This window comes from Puma concolor, chromosome D4 (genome assembly GCF_028749965.1).
Source record: "Puma concolor isolate L17-30 chromosome D4, mPumCon1.1.hap2, whole genome shotgun sequence".
In the NCBI taxonomy this organism is placed as follows: Eukaryota; Metazoa; Chordata; class Mammalia; order Carnivora; family Felidae; genus Puma; species Puma concolor.
The window spans coordinates 11,581,723-11,601,485 of NC_141679.1; the positions used below are offsets into that span (position 1 = coordinate 11,581,723).

A 19,763-nucleotide genomic window follows, 5' to 3' on the forward strand; every position below is an offset into this window, starting at 1 on the left:
TAAGAAGAAGGCCCTTATGTGTGTGCAGTGTTCTGTGTCCAGTATGTGAATCTTTTTTTAAATAATTTTTTTAGATGTTTGTTTATTTTTGAGAGAGAGAGAGAGAGAAGGTGATCAGGGGGAGGGGCAGAGAGAAGGGGACAGAGGATCTAAAGCAGGCTCTGTGCTGACAGCAACAGCCCGATGCGGGGCTGAAACTCACAAACTGCAAGATTATGACCTTGAGCCGAAGTCACACGCTTCACCAACTGAGCCACCTAGGTGCCCCCAGTATATGCATCTTTTAATTGACTTGCTACTTCCCACCAAAATTTTACACACTTTCTACCTTTGTATTTAAAAAAAAAAAAAAAATTTGTAGTATGAACTTTTGTCCCATCCCTTTGTAAGCCTCTCAGATTCTGTGCCTTCAGCCCATTTCACAAAAATCCCCTTCCAGACATTCCAGTGTATCTTACCTTGCCATTCTTTGACTTTGATAAATTCTTGGCTCCTGGCGAGGAAGCTAATGTTCAAACATATTACTGGGGAGTATATGTTCCCAGGCACCACTGCTCCTGATTTTAAATAGACTGCACATTTTACTTTTAAAAGTCCTTGCCCTCCTTCTGTCTTGCGAGTAGGAGGTTTGTATATGCAAGGTCTATTATATCTTAACTTTTCCTTTTGCTTTTTACTCTTTTGTGGATAGCTAGCAAGAACTTTTGCCATAAAGTACAGGAACCACCTGATCCAACTGCATATTCGAGTCATGGAATTAACAGGATATATTTCCTGTTCCGTTTTTTTTTGTGGGAGAATATGCCCCTTTTCCTGGTACAGCTTCTGACTTGCCTACTCAGCCAAACCTAGAAATACAAGCAGGGAGTTTCTGTCCAAAGTGATGATGTGGTGGGGGCAGAGTAGGGTGAAGTTTCCGGAACTAAGAAGTGTCATGTTATATCATCTCAAACATGCGAATCTGGCCAGAGGCAGTGACGTCTCTGATAGCATATTTGACTCAGCAGCATTGGTAAGGTCTTAAGAACCGAAAGTCAGATATTAAGATCACAAAGAATTCCAGTAAATAAGAGAAGATTATTTAATCCTGGAGGATTATTAACAGGACAGAGTTTTTTTTGTGCGTGGCGGCAACCGGATGCTTCGAATGGTCTCTGATTTTCAGACGAAGATGAGCGGTGGAGGGAGAGGTGTTTAGCTTCTCTGAGAAAAACACCAAAAAGCATAGTTCCTGAGTCTTCAGTCCTCAGTAATTCGGTGTTGACGTGCACAGGAGGAAGAGGGACTACTCAGAGAAAGTATCGCTTCGGTAGCAGGGGACGGCTCTGCTGAACTACTCCATTGAAGTCTTCTCCATGGAGCAAAGACATCGTCACACTGGAGGTGTTAATCACAGCGTTCCCAGAGGTGGCTGGGGTCTCCTTAGCTATTGGAAATGTGTTTGTCTCTAGGCCCAGATGGACCGTTCCCCCGAATGAAAGAGCTTCAGGCTCACGTAGGGAAACCCCTGGGTGTGAGCTCTGAAAAAGTGGGACAGGGCAGGAGACGAGAAGATACCATCCCTCTTTTCAAAAGTGAGGAAAAAGTACCTTCTGGAAACCAGATGTGAGACGGCTCCTCGGCATAATTGGAGCACGGATTAGTCAACATATGGTTTCTGTACAGTTAGAGAGGAAACACATGTCTCGTACAAACCTGCAGAGGTTCATCAAGATATAGTTTATGCCAAGTTGACTACATTTCTTATTCTGAGAGAGTCATTAAATTAGTCACAGACAAGAAAGAACTCTCAAGTTGAATGAATCTTGATTTGAGGGCACCAGGAATATTCTGGTGGCATCCTTTCAGACCAGCCGGAGAAGAATGGAGTGAACGTCATGGTGACTGGGCTCGTACCTGGTTGAACTAATGTTCCCAACGGATTGCAGTTTTGTTTCCTGTTCTTTGGTGTCTCCCAGCCTGTGCACGCGTTGACCCTGGGCAGCTTAATACTTTTTTGCGCATGACCTTAATGAAGACATGGAATTCGTGCTTCGCAAATGTGCAAATGACAAAACAGCTTGAATAGGTAACTAACAGACCACACGAATGTCATCAAGGCCACCATGCATTTCATTAAGTATTGGCCCTTTTACAAATGCTTGAAAGAGTTCTTTCCCAGTCCTGCGGGCCTGCCCATGAGGTATGCACCTTTTTAATAAGGAGTTTTGATAATTCGTTAGGTTTTGGCCTCTGACTAAAGACAGTCCAGGTTAAGAACCCCCTGACCTGTGTGAGGCATGGGAAGGATATCAAAGGAGTTTATAAGGATCTTACAGTTGAGTGGGAGGGACAAGACAGGAGTTCTCTCCTTTAGAACCCAGTAGTTAATAATAAAGGGTTCAAAGGAGGAGAAATCACTGTGGGTTAGAGTCATCAAGGAGGCTTAGGCTTCCTGTATCAAGCCCCAGATTTACTGGGCAGCTGTCAGTAGCACTCAGCATCATGAGGAATGGGATTTCCACATGTTTTTAGGGAGCCCTTGGTGTCCATGGAACAATGTTATAGTCTCGAGTCTTGAGTACTTGCACATGACTAGTTAAGCTGGGCTCTTCTGTTCGTTCTGGTGACCATTTCCCTGATCCATTGTCAGTTCTTGACAACCCAAGAAGAATAGCTAAAATCAGTGGGTGAGGCGAATATCTTCAGCTAAAGGCTGCAACAAGAATTTTGACTTTCCCTGCTTAACACGAACATGTGGCCCATAAGACAAGCGTTAAAGGCTGCCTGGCTTTTTTTACAGAGTGTAGTATTTCCCTTCTCAGTTCGTTTATGGAAGTGTCTTCCAAAAGAATTGTAAACATAAAAGCCTACGGCAGCTAAGCAGGTAACAGGGGAGTGAACTAACCAGGGGGGGATGTGGTAAAGAGGAGACACATGTCTTCTGTATTTTTTTTTAATTTTTTTTAATCTTTGTTTATTTTGAGAGAGAGACAGAGTGTGAGCAGGGGAGGAGCTGAGGGGAGGGAGCCACAGAATCAGAAGCAGGCTCCAGGCTCTGAGCTGTCAGCCTCCGAGCCCCGCCTCGAACTCATAAACCGCGAGACTGTGCCCTGAGCCCAACCAACTGAGCCACTTAGACACCCACCGTACAGTTTATTGAAGGGGAAAAAAAGACATAGATGCACATGGAAAATTAAGTAATGACCCAAATTGGTATTAAGTGCCAAGGCAAGTGGCCTTTCACATAATCTTCTAGCAAATACTGGTGAGGCCAAAGCTCATTACAGTCTTCTAGAGAAAAGTCCTTTTCTTCAACTTGTTCATTAGCAGTGCATTTTGCTGGGATGAAAATTTTATAGATGCCTCATTGCTTTCTGTCACGATGGAAAAATGCCACTCCTTAGGTGACTGTGAATTGATTTACCTACTCATTTGTTTCACTGATGGGGGGAATCTGATGAGCACAGGCACAGAATCAGGGCTGAACGTGATTTGTTGGAGGGATCGAATAGCCCGGCCTGGACAAAGCCAAGTGTCAGTGTTTAGGGAAAGCGCAGGCGATTTAGGGGGTAAAGACTGGCTGTAAATGACAGGTAACCTTGAAAGCTAGTTTGAGTTTGGATTTTGTGTTCTAGGCCAGCACTGTGCACTAGAACTTTCTTCAGTGATTGAAACGCCCTGTAATCTGCACTAATACAGTAGCGACAGGCTGCATCTGGGTGATGAGGATTTGAATTTGTGTCCAGTTTGTCCAAGGGATGAATTTTTAATTTTAGTTAAATTTCTATTTAAATCAGTGCTTGTGGCCAACGGCTACCATGTTGGACAGCTGAGTCGCAGACAGTGAGGTACCATGACGTGGTTTGGAGACGAATGACGACAAATCTCAACTAAGGCTGACCTGAAAGGTTTCAGAGTAACTACTAGAAATTTTCTACTACTGATAGTAATGTGAGGAAGAGTTGTTTTTTTTTTTTTTTTTTTAATAAGGTGAGAAACTTAGAAGGAAGCAGAAGGCAGGACATCAGTTCACTTGAGATTGTTTTATACTCAAGTAAAATACTGATGCGGGAGATAAGAGTTTTCTCAGTATTTTATACATGGAAGAAATTGCCCACCCCTCCCCCACCCATCCAGAACAAAGAGATGTCAGAGTGCATCCAGGTCACCTAGCAGTTCTTTGTCAGGATCTCACTGAGATTTAATCTCCCAGAGATTAAGATCTCTGGCCACGTAACATCCCAGTTCTGTGACTTGTTCCTGGGAATCGATCAGTGTTTCCCAGTCACCTGGGCTTGGACTGACGCAGGCAATTGTTACTGCCGCCATTTGCATTGCTTCCTCTCTCCAGGCTCCTCCCAACGTCATTCCACACCTCTTGCCCCTCCCTCTTTTACTTCTCCTTCCATCCTGGGCCTCCCCACAATAGCATCCCCCCTCCCCCCTTCCCCAAGATCCGGGTTCTGATGCCTATTGGAGGCTGCCCTGGGCGTAGAGGTTGCCTACCTTCGACACCAGCAACCCAAGCGTAGAACTGTCCACCTGATTTTCACCATGACTGGCACACGGAACGGCAGACTAGGACCCAGTGTTCTTGACCCAAGAACCCTGGTTCTTTCAGTTTTGTTTTGTTCTGTTCTTTTTTTTTTTTTTTAAAGGCCTTAGTTGTCATTTAATTGCAGTGTCTCTCCCGGTTTCCCTATCAGTGGAGGTAGGCAGTGATGAGGTAAGAGGGAATAATGCTAGCCCTTTACCACATTATAAGGAAAGATGGCTTTTATGACTTTTTAAACCTAAGGTCATGACTAAGCAAGGTAATGACTCCAAGAGACTTTGATCAAAGAGGAAGCATTTATTGAAATACAAACTCTTTTATAAAATATCTCTGGGAACATACACAGGCCCTGGTAACCTTGGCTGTCTCCGGGGAGAACCAGGTGGTGGGAGTCTTGAGTTAGGGAAAACTTGTCTGTATAAACCTGTATATATGTTTAATTTTGAACCGTGTGAATATTTCACCTACTCGAGCATTGAATCAGTGACGTTTTAACGTGGCAGTGGGGGCTGATATGTGTTCCATGCCCTGACTGTTCTTTTTTTCCTTCAGATTCTAGAAAGCCATCGCTTCCATAAAACAAGATGCTTGCTTTGTCCTCTGGTTGCACTACCCCCTGTAGCTTAGCGGAGACCTCTTTTTCTGTGTGTTGAGCAGCATTTCTCACGGATAGCAACCACATTGATCTCTAGGAAGAGTGATCCTTCAGCATTCCAAGTGTTATTTCTAGGCACCTTAATCCAAAACACTCTAACCCAACGGTTTTCAACCAGCACCACTTTGGCCCCCCAGGGAACATTTGGTGATGTCGGGAGACATTTTTGATCGTCACAAGTGGAGGGGTGGTGCTCCTGGCATCTAGGAGGTAGAGCCTGGCGATACCGTGTCCTGTAATGCACAGGACAGTGCCCACAACACAGAATTATTGCAGTGTTCGTAGCAGCGAGGCTGAGAAACTTGGCCCAAACCAAACTCTCCTTTTAAAAGAGGGTGGATAGGTGTCTCACTCTTCTGGATAATAGTTGTGTAACCTGAGGCATTTTCCCTAATTGATGTGAATCTTAATTTTGCTCCTTGAGGAAATGTCACCAGTACCTACCCTGACAGCCTCATTGTGGGGTGAGCATCAAACACAGCCTGGGAATACCAGTGAGTGGCATCACTGTCTTTATTAGCAAAAGCAACATCTCTCGGCCTCTGATTTCCAGTCAGATGCGTCCTGTTGTGCGTGGCTGCCTCCCGCAGTGCTGGCCCTGGCGACTGGTCACTTAGCATCCTGCTGCTGGCTCCGGTCTGGCCTGGGCATGGGAGAAGCACACAGTGAGGGCCGGAGCAGGACCTCGTGGCCTTCCATGTAGCCGTGGCTTCAGAATAAGAGAAAGACGTGCTCCTGATGGGGGGCTGCCATTATGGGTTTTTATCATTTATTTATTTTTATTTCTTTTAATATACTTTTAAAGTGTACTTATGTTGAGAGAGAGTGTGTGTGAGTGAGCGAGCCAGCGGGGGATGGGCAGGGGGAGAGAGAGAGAGAGAGAGAGAGAGAGGGAAACACAGAATCCCAAGCAGGCTCTGTCACAGCACAGAGCCCAACTCGGGGCTCGATCTCATGAACTATGAGATCATGACCTGAGTGGAAACCAACTGAGCCACCCAGGCGCCCCTGCCCTTTTTCTTTTAATTGAGCAGCGAGCAGATGAGCTACGTCATTCAGAGAAGGGAAATTTTTCGGTAATCCCATTAGATTTAGAAGCATGTAGAAGCATAGACCATTACCGTCCACCCTGCTGGGCAGATCCTCCCTCCAAACCTTCTGCTTCTGGATAGTATCACCTGTGCCTCCGTGTTTTTCCAAACTAAGTCCTAAAGCACGTGATGACCAATCTGCCTTTATGACTTCTGGGCAAGACATGGCAGGTGATTCAGCAAAGTCAATAGGTGGCTTCCAATAGGCGGAGAAGCCAACCCTCCGATCACGGTGTTTCCTTGGACTGTTCATTTCTAAGGGACCTCCTTTGGCCTTGGCATTGGAAAGAGCATCCACGTGGTAAGCCACCCAGGTTTGCTTCACTTCTGCGTTCTGATTAACTATGGAATTTCCATCTGGTTTTGGTCCCTGATGCCAGTAAACGTTGTCTTGGTGTCTCCAAAACACCCGAAAACATGCCATACAGCTTTCTTCGGGGGCGACAGGAACCACTCCATTGTTGAGTGTGGTGTTAATGGCAGGTGGGGAGGCTGGGGTTTTCAGTGCTTCTGCGGCCTGCTGGGCCATCTGAACAGGAGCCCCTGCTCTCCAAGCACAATTTAGCTTTTGCTTTCAAATTAAATGGCTTTGTAATATACTCCGGTGATCTACATGCCTCCCTGCACAGGTTGGCCAGCAGGGTTCTGATCTGGCCAGCATGCCTCTTGTCCCAAGGCCTATGGCTTGTCCATTTTTTTTTCCCAAAGATTTTGAGTTATCTTTACACCCACGTGGGGCTTGACCTTACAACCCTGAGATTAAGAGACACAGGCATCCCTGGCTTGTCCACTCTTAGCACTACCACTCCACTTCCCTTGCCTGGATAGATAGTTCACGGTGATTTTGAAAGGTGTCTCTTAGAAGTTGCTTAAGGCGGCGCCTGGGTGGCTCAGTCAGTTAAACATTCGTCTTCGGGTCAGGTCGTGATCTCACAGTTCATGAGTTCTGGCCCTGCATCGGGCTCTGTGCTGACAGCTCAGAGCCTGGAGTCTGCTTCAGATTCTTTGTCTCCCTTTCTCTCTGCCCCTCTCATGCTTGCCCTCTGTCTGTCTGTCTGTTTCTCTCTCTCTCTCAAAAATAAACATTAAAATAATAATAATAATAATAATAATAATAATAATAATAATAATAAACGTTGTTTAAGCACAGAGAAATGAAAAATTCTAGAGTTCTTTATTTTGGAAATCCAGAAAAGAAGGCCAGTAACATAGGAGAGGTTCTAGTCTTCTCTCTACTTACAGATACTAACAGGATAAATGCCATGTGCTTATTCATAGTTTTGCTGTCTTAGGGAGTTAGAATCATTGGTTGCTGAAAGAATCTTACTTATCAAATTCGATTGAGTTTATTTAACCAGAAACCTATTACTGTGGCAAACTAAAGCATGGTATAACTAATTAGAAGCAATTTTAAAAGCTGTGTTAATAATAGTGGGGGCCTGGGCGGCTCAGTTGGTTAAACGTCCAACTCTTGATTTCGGCTCAGGTCCTGATCTCACGATTCATCACGTCGAGCCTCGTGTCGGGCTGTGTGCTGATAGGGCAGAACCTGCTTGCTATTTTCCCTCTCTCTCTATGTCTCTCTCAAAATAAATTAACTTTAAAAAAGCTATGTCAATAATAAGAGCAACATTTATCCAGTGTTTAGCATATGCCACACATCTGTCTAAGCACTTCAGAATTATTAACTCATGTAATCTCATCACAACCATTTTGCTACCCTATGGATGAAAAACTGAAGATAAGTTGCCCACCCCAGGGCACCCACATAAGTGGCAGAATGAGGCTGGGATTTTAACCCCAACTGTCTCTCTCTCGGGTGTGTCAGACCCAAACCGCTGCAATATTATCTGAACCTTATGGTTCCTATGACATTAAATGGAAAGTTCTCATTTATCCGCTAGAAGAATAGAAGCCAGGGGGTACAGGTAAAACTAGCCCCCTTTGGATTGGGAGCACAATAGTAGCGAATCATTCTGAAAAGTGTTTTCCCTGATTCAGTGGTTCCAAAGCCAGCTGTGCTTGTATGTTTCTCCTCTGAATACAGAATCTGAGCTGTAGCCACAAAATAACTTTTTCTAGAAGGTACATATTAATTTTGAAATGAAAAACAATCTCATCTCCGGGTACTGGGTGAAACACTGGAAATAAAATGACAAAGTGCTAATTTCAAAAATCATTCTTGAGCACCGAACTAAAAATTGACAGTGAAGTATGAGATCCACCTGGAGGGGGTGATATATTTTGACCTGTCATATTAGGAGAGGAACACATTTCAAACCTAGCTGTGCCATAGAAAGTCACAGGAGGGGTAATAACTCACTAACGACTTGCTCAATAGCAAAAAAGATCTGATAAAGCATTGGGTTGGAGGGTGAATACTTTGAAAGTTATTTTCCTGCGTGAGAGTCACATTTCCCCAGATGGTACACCTGTGTTTTCTGGCAAGTTCGCTGTCTGCGGATCCTGTGTCTGTAGCTTTTATCATAACACAGGAGGAAGATGAGGCATTCCAGCCCTCAGCACAGAAGCCTTCCCTGAGACAGCGCATCGTTAAGGAGAGAACAAGAAGACGACGGTTGTGGTCTCTGGGGATGTAAATTTAATCTTTATCTTTTTTGCCTAACCCCCCAGTTTGTATGTACATCCTGACATCCAGAGACACAAGTTGGATTGAGTTACAAGGAAAATGTTGAACTGTTCATAGCATCTAACTGTGGGGTTTTTTTCCTCGGTGAAGATCACCCACTCTTACTTTTACGGGAGTGCTTTTTATGCAGCCAAATCTGCTGCTGCCCACTCTGCATGATGGATCAGGGAGCGTTTCGTTATTGAGCACACGGCTGACATACAGGCTGTCCAGGTGACATTCTAATTCTCCTGGGCTACTTTTTCATACTGTGACTTTGTCATTTTTTTAAGGACATGGTCGGTGCCTGGAATATAAGACACATATTTGCTTGTACGTCCAAGCATTCATTCATGTATTCAGTTGACAAATATTTATTTAGCTTGGCACTGTGCTAGGCCTTGGGGGTAGGACAGAGGCCTAGACAGAGCTCTTCCCTTCACTAATAATGATTTCATTGTCATGGTAGAGACAAACCAGAAGAAGTAAACAGAATAAAGCAATTAGTAACTTTTAAAGTGCTCCGAAATAAACCCACACGTATATGGTAAATTAATTTGTGACAAAGGAGGCAAGAATATACAGTGGGGAGAGGGTAGCCTCTTCAGTCACCGGTGCCAGGAAACTTGGACACTTGGGTGCCAAAGAATGAAACTGGACCCCTTTCTTACACCATACGCAAAAATTAAAATGAATTTCAGGGTGCCTGGGTGGCCCAGGCGGTTAAGCATCTCAGTTTGGCTCAGGTCATGATCTCACGGTTCGTGGGTTTGAGCCCCGCCTCAGGCTCTGTGCTGACAGCTCACAGCCTGGAGCCTGCTTCAGATTCTGGGTCTCCCTCGCTGTCTACCCCTCCGTCTCTGTCTCTCTCAAAAATAAGCGTTACAATGAATTTAAAGACCTCAAGCCATAAAACTCCTAGAAGAGAACATCGGTAAGCTTTTTGACGTTGGTCTCGGTGATGCTTTTTTGAACCTAACTCCAAAGGCAAGGGCAGCAGAAGCAAAAATACGCAAATGGAACTGCATCAAACTAGAAAGCTTCTGCACGGTGAAGGAGACCATCCGCAACCTGAAAAGGCTATCTGCTGGCTGGGAGAAGATATTTGCCAATGATAATATCCAATAAAGCGTTTAATATTCAAAATATATAAAGAACCCAAACAACTCCATAACAAAAAAACCAAACGATGTGATTGCCAAGCAGGCAGAAGATCTGAATAGACATTTTCGGAGAGAAGACCTAAGATGGCCAAACACATGAAAAGATGCTTATTAGCACCAGTAGTCGTCTGGAAAATGCAAATCAAATCCACAACTCGCATCTGTCAGAATGGCTGTTGTTAAAAAAGAGAGGAAATAACGGGAGTTGTTAAAAGGCGTTACTCACGCACTGTTGATGGGAATGTGCATTGGTGCAGCCACTGTGGCAGACTATATGGAGGTTCTTCAAAAATGGAAAAATAGAACTGCCGTACGATCTAACTTACGGCTATTTGAAGAAAACAAAAACACGTACTCGTAAAGATAAATGTACCCCATGTTCCTTGCAGCAGTATTTATAATCGCCACGATATGGAAACGACTTAAATGTCCATTGGTAGATGAATGGATAGGTGTGATACACAAACACACACACACGCGCACACACACTGGAATTCTACTCATCCATAAAAAAAGAATGAGATCTTGCCATTTGTGACAACACGGATGGACCTTGAGGGCATCATACTAAGTTAAATAAGAGAAAAACAAGTAATGTAGGATTTCACTTACACATGGAATCCTCTAAAAACGAACAAATAAAACAACTCATAGATACAGAGAATAGATTGGCCGGAGGGGGGAGGCGTAGGAGGTGGCCACGATGGGTGATCAGTATCCAGAAGTACAAACTTCCAGTTATAAATCTCAGCCATGTAACGTATGGAACGGTGATTAGGACTATATTATTGTATTGCATGTATAACATATAGATTACGGTGTTGACTATAATATCGTATTGCATATTTGAAAGTTGCTAACGGCAGATCCTGAAAGTCTGCATCAGGAGAAAAGTTTCCTAGCTCTGTATGGTGACGGGTGGTAACCAGACATATTGTGGTCACTTTGCAATATGTACACATATCAAATCATTATGTTGTACCTCTAAAACTAATACAAGGTTATATGTCAGTTGCACTTCAATTTTTAAAAATGCTATGAAGAAAATCACCAAGGGCAGGGGTGCTACTTTTTAGATAAAGTATGTAGGGGGGCCTCTTTTGATAAAGTATTTAGGGGATAAAGCATTTAGGGGAGGTGAGCTGGGGGCTGGGATCACAAGTGTGAGAAGGAGCCAGCCAACAGGAGAGTGGAAGCAAGAATGTTCTTGACAGAGAGAACACCATTTGCCAGGTCCCAGAAGCAGGAAGGAGCTTCGCGGATTCCAGAAACCAAAGGAGAGGCTGTTGTGATGGAGCGTACTGAACAAGGAAGCAGAGGCAAGATGGGATGAGAGCAGTGGCTCTGAACTTGAGGCCCCTATTGTGTCCCGGGGGACATACGACCTTGCTGTCACAGCTGGGGACACGAGAGGGGTGCTACCAGCATGCAGTGGATTAGAGCCCAGGGTCGCAGTTACACATTCAGTGATGCACAGAATAGTCCCCAGGTCCGTCTGGCCCCGAGTGCCGAGTGCTAAATTGAGAAATCCTAAATTAAAGATAGGTGGTGGCCTAAGTAAAGATTTATACCGGGCCAGACTGGCCATGGTTTCCTGTGTGGGGGGGTGGGGTGCGAGGGCATGATAGGAATGTTTGGTGAACCCCGGGTTCTAACTCAAGCACCTGGGTGGATGTCGTGGTCATTGATCAAGACGGAGGGGAGTGGTATGAGGAAAGGCTTGGGAAGGAAGATCTAGTCTTCCAGTTTGGACATGTTAGTTTGGAGATATTTTGAGCCAGTGAAGGGGCGAATTTGGTGGACACTCTGAAATGTGGATCTGGAGCTTAGGGGAGAGGTCCGAGGTTCCATTTCTCATTGTTGAGCCATGGATCCATAGGAATTGGTGAGATAGATGGAGGAGAGGCCCCAGGACTGGCAAGCATTCACATTTGGAATACTACCTCTTAAGGCCCTTCTTCATGGAGTTATAGTCCCAAAATAAACACAGCTGGCCAACTCATTCCCTTACAGTCTCCCGTGGGCCTTCCGTTACATACAGAGAAAATCTACACTCCGAAGCACGACATACGAGTCCTTTACAGTCTGTCCCCAGTGGGCTTGTCTTGTCCCATCTCCTGCTGTTCAGTTCACGCCTAACTCCAGCCGCGCTGAGTATGTGGATCCCGGCTCCTTTCTATTCGGGCTGATCATTCTAGAACCACCTTCATTCCAGAAGTAGTTCCTCCATTGTCCTTCCCCATGCTTCTAGGCGCTGACTGTTCATTACTCCTTCCCAGGCCTCCCTCAGCACCCTGCCCTTAACCTCTGTTGTATCACGGATGACTTTTGTTTTGTAATAATTGTTTGCAGTGATAGCCTGCCAAATGCTCACCTTGAGCAGCTAGAAAGCAGGGGCCTGGCCCAATCATCTTGACATCCGTAGGGTCCCATACAGTGCCTGGCCCACAACATTCAAGAGATGTATCACTTTTTTTTTCTTAATTCTAAAATTGTCATAGACTTTGCAGAGAGATATGTTCTTGACCCTACAGTTCCGGATCTGCAGTTACAGGTGAGATATGTTGGAGGGTAGAAAGGTAAAGGTGGGGGGGGGGGTGTGCAGAAAGGGGTGGAATTTATACTTTGGTTATTCGGATGGGAGAAAGAATACTTTGAAAGAGCTCAGTTCAGTTCTCTGGGCTTTTTGTGTTTCAGAGATGATAGTGATTATCTGTGTCTTGGGTGAAGTGCATGGCTCTCTGAAAGTTGGCTGTTAAGTTTTTGGCATCCGTAAGTCCCCTTGTCTATAATCTGTAGACCGCTTATGATCAGCCATTCATGGAAGAGCTTCAGCAATGAAATTTTAAAAGGCAGTCTCTTAACTCCATCGTTGAAAGGTTCTTTTCTTTCTAGAAGAGGCTGCCCCTAGGTAGATGCTGGTGACTGCCAGGGAGAAGCAGGATTTGACGGTGGTTGGCCGTCCATTTCTCCAGCATGGCAGCCATAGTGAACATCCTTTTCTTTGTAACGTGAAAGACACAGGACCCCGTGATGTTTTAGAGCTGCTATTTCAAAGGGAATGAAAGGGAGCAATAGCCTGGCACTTTCCAGAAGCCGCTACGACCCTCACAAAATAGTGGCGGTGTATAGATGTTAAAGCTGCAGTGAGGACCCAAAGGCAGGGGGTGATGGGAGCCCTGGCTGCCATGCTGTTCCTTTATCCCTCACCACCCCTGGGCTGAGAGGGAGTCTGGCCGGGGGGCCAGGCTGGCTCAACCATTTATGAGCTCAGCTTCATGTGGGACACTTAAAGTTGGAGCATAGCAACACCACGCTGTGGTGTGACCGGTAAATCTGATGAGGGATGAGAAGGCTCTCGGAAGATAGAAGTTGGCTGTGCAGATATTAAATTGGTACTATCGTTGCTGGATCCTTAGTCACCCCCAGTGGAGCTTAAGCCCCGCAAGAGCAAGGACTTGGCCAACCAGGTAGAACTCAACACGGAGCGAAAGAACAGGTTGTTCTTCACCTTCTCCGTGCTGTGACACTGCTCGAATTGGGAATTCCAAACGGCTTGGGACCCTGTTCTGTATTGATGGCCGTCCCTGCTGTGGAATATTGAGGTGACAGTTGTTTTGAAAGAGCAGTGGGATTCTGTGGCAAAGGAAACCTCACTTTTGTTCATTGAAGTCGCCTTAAAAAAAAAAGGGGGTGTCCTATGTCCAAAAAGGAAAAATGTTTTCTTTGCTTTCCATTTCATTGAATAAAAATGAAAACTCTTGTATTATAGCTTTACCATCTTCCCCATCTGATTTAGTTTTAGGAAACTGATTTAGGCTTCAAGAGTCCCTTCTCTTCCTCTTTCTCTGCCTTTACCTGTTCTAGCTGCTCTTCCCAGACCAGTGGAATTCTGGGGGGAACCAAATGTTATTCTCTCCAAGGATGTAGAGTGCAACAGAGTGTGGTGAGCGTGTGTCATTGAAGACAGCAGGATGTGGAAGATGGGGGTAGACAGGGCGTGTTGCGTGCGTTTTAAAGAAAAGCCCGGAAAAACCAAGCAGCACAAACGACACAGTCGTTCTCCAAGATTTTTTTTATACTTCATTTTATTTTGTTTTGGCTTCTTTCATTTTGTTTATTCTTGAGAGAGAAAGAGGGGGGGGGGGAAGAGGAAGAGGGTCAGGGAAAGGGGGAGAGACAGAATCCCACGCAGGCCCTGTGCTGTCGGCACAGAGTCTGACGTGGGGCTCGATCTCACAAACCGTGAGATCATGACCTGTGCCGACATCACGACTTGGATGCTTAACTGACTGAGCCACCCAGGCGCCCCTTTTTTTAAAATTTTTAACTTACTTACTTATAAACTTGGAGACAAATCTGTTCCACCATTCCCTCCCCTGATGTTCAATGGGATGTTAAATTTGGATATATCTATGATATTGTAAATTAGGAGTATTTAAAAATTGTAAACACAGAAGAGATTTTGAAGCGGGGAAGTTCCATTTGTGAGCAAAATCAAAGGCTAAAGTCTCTGAGATTCTGTTAGGTCAGAAAAATCTTATTTTTCAAGGAAGTATTCATTATAATAAAAACATTAAGTTTCCCTTTCCTTTGGGAATTGGAGGTATGCCAAGTTGATATGCATTTTTTTTTTTGAGAGAGAGAGCGAGAGAGAGAGAGAGAGAGAGAGAGAGAGAGATGGAGTGAGGAGGGGAGGGGCAGAGGGAGCAGGAGAGAAAGAATCCTAAGCAGGCTCCATGCTGTCAGCGCATAGCCCATTGCAGGACTTGAACCCGCAAACCATGAGATGGTGACCTGAGAGCCAAAACCAAGAGTCGGACGCTTAACTGACTGAACCACCCACGCGCCCCCAAGTTGACCTGCTTGGATGCTGATCTCCACACTTCTTATTCGTACATTTACTTTTAAGCAAGTTTGTGTTTTTAGGCATATTGGATATTTCGATTGACATGCATATTGCCAATTTTTTAATTTCTTTTGTTTTTTGTTTTTTTTCCTGGATTGTGGAAGTCCTGAATTGCTTCAGGGGAATTTACCCTTGGGTGGGAAGAAGTCACATAGGAGTAGTAGGAGCTACATAAAGCCCTTGATTGATCCAAGGAAAAGGGTGTCTTGCTCAAGATGCCAGGTAGCTGCACAGAGGAGGAGAAGCACCTTGACCCTCAGAATCCTTGGTGCACAAGGCAGAATGTGGCTGAATCTGGGTTAATGGGCCACAGCCCTTCACCCATAGTTTTCCATCCTCATGAAGGAAGAATTTAAACTGGCAATCTACTATTGAGTAGGAAACAAGTATAATCATCCGCATCCTTCCTGCTTATAGACCCAAACTCACCCGTCCCAGGGTCACCTGCACTGGAGATAATTGGGCACCCAGTAGCCTGGAAAGAGCAGGCCCCCATTTTTAGCCCCAGAATGTCTGTCTCCCTACTCGGTAGATAAACCTGGGCATGTACACATGTGAGGTAACACAGCTGTCGCCCTAAACACGTGGGATTGGCCTGTGACCTCTCAGAATCATGTTATACGGTGTCTGGACGTTGTAGCATTATTTCCCGAATTGCCTTTCAAAAATCGATCTCAATTTACACTGTCCAGCTGATTTGGGAAAGCACGTATTTTCCCTGGTTGGCACTAACGCTGAGTGCTATTCATTTTAAAAAACTTTGCCAGCCAGCTAGATGAAAATGCCTTAATTTTCCTTTTAATTTTCATTCATTTTTATCACTGGTAAGTGTGACTATTTTTTTTTTCCAAATAATTTTAATCCTTTGGGAGTTACACATTTTATTTATAAGAGGTACTTACGTATCAAGGGCTTGTATTTTTCTTGAAAGTGTTTTTCTGGTTCTAAATGAGTCTTTTAATTTTGCTTATTTTTTTTTTTCAACGTTTTTTTTTTTTATTTTTATTTTTGGGACAGAGAGAGACAGAGCATGAAGGGGGGAGGGGCAGAGAGAGAGGGAGTCACAGAATCAGAAGCAGGCTACAGGCTCTGAGCCATCAGCCCGGAGCCTGACGCGGGGCTCGAACTCACAGACCGCGAGATCGTGACCTGGCTGAAGTCGGACGCTTAACCGACTGCGCCACCCAGGCGCCCCAATTGCTTATTTTTTTTTAACTCAAGCTTTTACGAAGTCAAATTTTTTAGTATTTCCCTAAAGGCTTTTGTCTTCACTCTCATTTTTAAATTTTATGCTGGCAATACTTTGTTTTCACTATAATATTCATAATACAAGACTTCCCAAAGAATTCTTAATTTTCAAAAGTTTCCTGATGATGTGTTTACATGGATTCCTCCAATGAAGCTTTGGAATTATAAGATTATGGCTTTTAAAAAGATTGCTATTGTGATTGTTGTTGAAATTGGTTTAAATTTATTAATGAATTTAGAGAGAAGTAGCATCTTTAAGTGTTAAGTCTTGCCTTCCAAGAGTTCAGCGTCTATATGTTTGTCTTTTATGCTCCTCAGTAAATTATTTTCTTCCAAGATCTTGTAACTATTTTTTGTTAACTATATTCCTAAGTAATTGATGTGGGATTTTTTTTAATATTATTTATTTTTGAAAGAGAGACAGAATGCAAGCAGGGGAGGGGCAGAGAGAGAGGGAGACACAGAATCTGAAGCAGGGTCCGGGCTCCGAGCTGTCAACACAGAGCCTGACACGGGGCTCGAACCCATGATCCATGAGATCATGACCTGAGCCGAAGTGGGATGCTTAACCAACTGAGCCACCCAGGTGCCCCAGGATTTTCTTTTTGTTCTTACTCTTGTGGGGTTTTTTTCCCCTTCCCTGTTATAAATGGGATTCTCTTCTCATTACATTTCCTAGCTGGGAATGTCTAAGTTCTCGATGTGTGTGTTTGCTTTGTAAACTGTCAACTTCATTTTTGAAACTATTCTCCTAGGTCCATGATTGTTTCTTGGGTATGATAGGTAGCAATCATATCATCTATAAATTATAGTTTTTCTCTTTCTAACCGCTATTTTGAATTTAGCTTTCTTGTCTTATATTATTGGCTTGGTCTTCCACAATCGTATCGAAGAATGTTAGTGATAAAAGGACTTGTCTTGTTCATGATTTTAAAAGCCAAATGGCTATTGTACTGTCTCCCAGAGTCCATTCCGCTATACTCATGGATTATTAATAGCTATTTACATAAAAATCCCTTAGGGGTGCCTTAGTGGCTCGGTTGAGCGTCTGATTTTTGATTTGGGCTCAGGTCATGATCCTGGGTTCATGGGATCGAGCCCTGCGTCAGGCTCCACAGTGAGTGTGGAGCCTGCTTGGGATTCTCTCTCTCCTTCTGTCTGTCTCTCTCTCTCTCTCTCTCTCTCTCTCTCTCTCTCTCTCCCTCTCCTTCTCTCCTTCTGCCTCTCTCCCCTACTCATGTGCTCTGTCTCTAAAAGAAAAAAATAATTTAAAAAATGAGTTAAAAAAAAATCCCTTGGTCAGATACATTTGGGAAGTGTCATTCTTCTTCCAATAATATAATGTTGTCATTTAGCTCAAGAACTGTTTTTCGTGTTGAGAAAGTTTGTTTCTTACTCTGGTTTTTCTAAGAATTTTTTAAAATCTTAATTGATACTGACTTTTTTACATAACTGATTTATGCAGACCATGGAAAGGCAGTCATTGAAAGCATAGTTAGCTTGGAAGATACTCTGAGTACTTAAAAGTAGTAATATTAAACTTTGTTTCTCTTAAAACATTAATTTGGATCTGGTATCAGTCTGGATAGATGGAATAACTGTAGTATTTGCTTATAATTTGAGGCCGTTTTTAGAATTTCTTCCTTATAAGCCTTTTGGCCTTTCCCCCAGACCAGAGCGATCTATGTGGAAATTATCCTGAGTTAATGCTTCACACAGGCTTATCAGGTTGCTGAAATCCGTCTTCCTGAGAAATTTTGTTTGGGGCAAGGGAAAAAAAAAAATAGACTTTTGTTTATTAGAAAATTTTTTTTGCCTGAAATTCATTTATTCATCTTAACTTTACTTTTGAATGCAATTTCCTATTATATTTGGGCTTCTGTTTCTCCCCTTGTAAAATTTGGAGTGTGGATGACCGCTAAATGCCATTTATGTTTCTTGGGTTTTTTAAATAGATTTGTTTTGGGTTTTGTTTGTGTGTTTCTTGATTCTGTGATTATTCCCTGCAGCAATTTCTTTATTAAGGGTATGCAAGATGCCACAGAAAAGTGCAAAAGAAGGGAGTTTACATTTTATTTCTCATCTGTGTTAAGAGTGTCTCAGGTGGTTTTCCTTTTGGTGCAAAGGTGATAATATCTTGTGTATTTTCCCACCCTTCCTTAAACACCTTTTGGATTAGAAACTCAGATCATTCTGTGGGTTTAAAAAGGATGACTCCTCTGTGGCCAAAAGTGGAGATTTCCTCTTTCATGTGGAGTCCAGGGAAAATGAATACACTGGAAAATTACCAAAATTGCCAAAGGTCTCAATCTTGTAGGAATAGAAAGTTAAGTGTGCATAAAGCACGGGACTGTGTCCCCACCCCCACTTTCTCTTCAAGCCTAGGGGAGTCTGTCCACGATCAGAGTCTCAGATGTAGAAGTGGTCTTGGGGGGCGAAGAGAAGAAAGGCTAGAGGGCTGAATTCCTTTTGGGTGCTACTTTGGTGATCTCTAGTTCAAAAAGCTCCTGTAGAGACCATCTCTCATCCAGAAGGCCAGATGTGTGCTCATGTCAAAGCCATCACCCTGTTCATTCAACAGATGGTCATCTAGGGCCCGTTTGGTGCCATGCGCTGGGACCGCAGGCGTGCCAACCGATCTTAATTTCAACCCTTTGCAAATTATCAGTGAAGAGGACCTTGAAAATTATTACTTGTAAGTCTTCGGTTTAAAGAAAGAGATATTCAGCCAACAATCGGTCCCCTCGTTCTGACTTCAGTGTATTTAAACTGCACTATGTGTGTGAGTATTGTGCTGGTGGGTAAGTGTGACTTCTGTCCAAAAAACAGAAGAGTGACCTAGCCCAAACCACTCTGGGTAGGTCCCAGTAGAACATCTTGTGTATAAATAGATTCATCCTTTGGGGCTAGTGGGGCAAAGGGTGAAAAGGTTGGGGTGCCTTGTGCAGATCAGACCAAAAAGCGTCGAGGGTTTTGTAAAATGTATATGTGTTAGGAGTTCCCTCTTGCTGCTGTAACAAAATACCGCAACCTTGGTGGCTTAAAACAACACAAAGTTATTATCTTAACAGTTCTGTAAGATACACGTGGAGCACAGTATCAAAAATCAAAACGGTTAAAATTGATAGCTAAAATCAAAAAAGGTATCAAAAAGACTGCATTCCTTTGTAGAAGCTCCGGAGGAGAATCCGTTTTCTTGCATTTTTCCAGCTTCTGGGTGCCACTTAGTTTCCTTGCCTCGTGGCCCTTGTTTCAATCTCAAAGTCAGCAAGGGCCACTTAGTCCTTTTCACATTGTATTTCACTCGCTTACCCTCCCTTTTGCCTCTTCTGTTTTCACTTTTCAGGACCCGTGTTATTATAGTGGGCCCATCGGGGTAATCCAGGACAGCACCCCCATCTCAGGTTCAGCTGGTTACCAACCTTAATTGCACCTGCAACCTTGTAATGATTTGCCTTCTTCTTTTTTTAATATGAAATTTATTGTCAAACTGGTTTCCATACAACACCCAGTGCTCATCCCAACAGGTGC

At 43.8% G+C, this 19,763-nt stretch overlaps 1 protein-coding gene across 1 annotated transcript in view; it reads left to right on the forward strand.

Moving 5' to 3' along the window:
• The window catches only part of PIP5K1B (phosphatidylinositol-4-phosphate 5-kinase type 1 beta), a 293,079-nt gene that overhangs the window by 128,654 nt on the left and 144,662 nt on the right, over positions 1–19,763 (forward strand). The gene's annotated exons all lie outside the window — the stretch shown is intronic.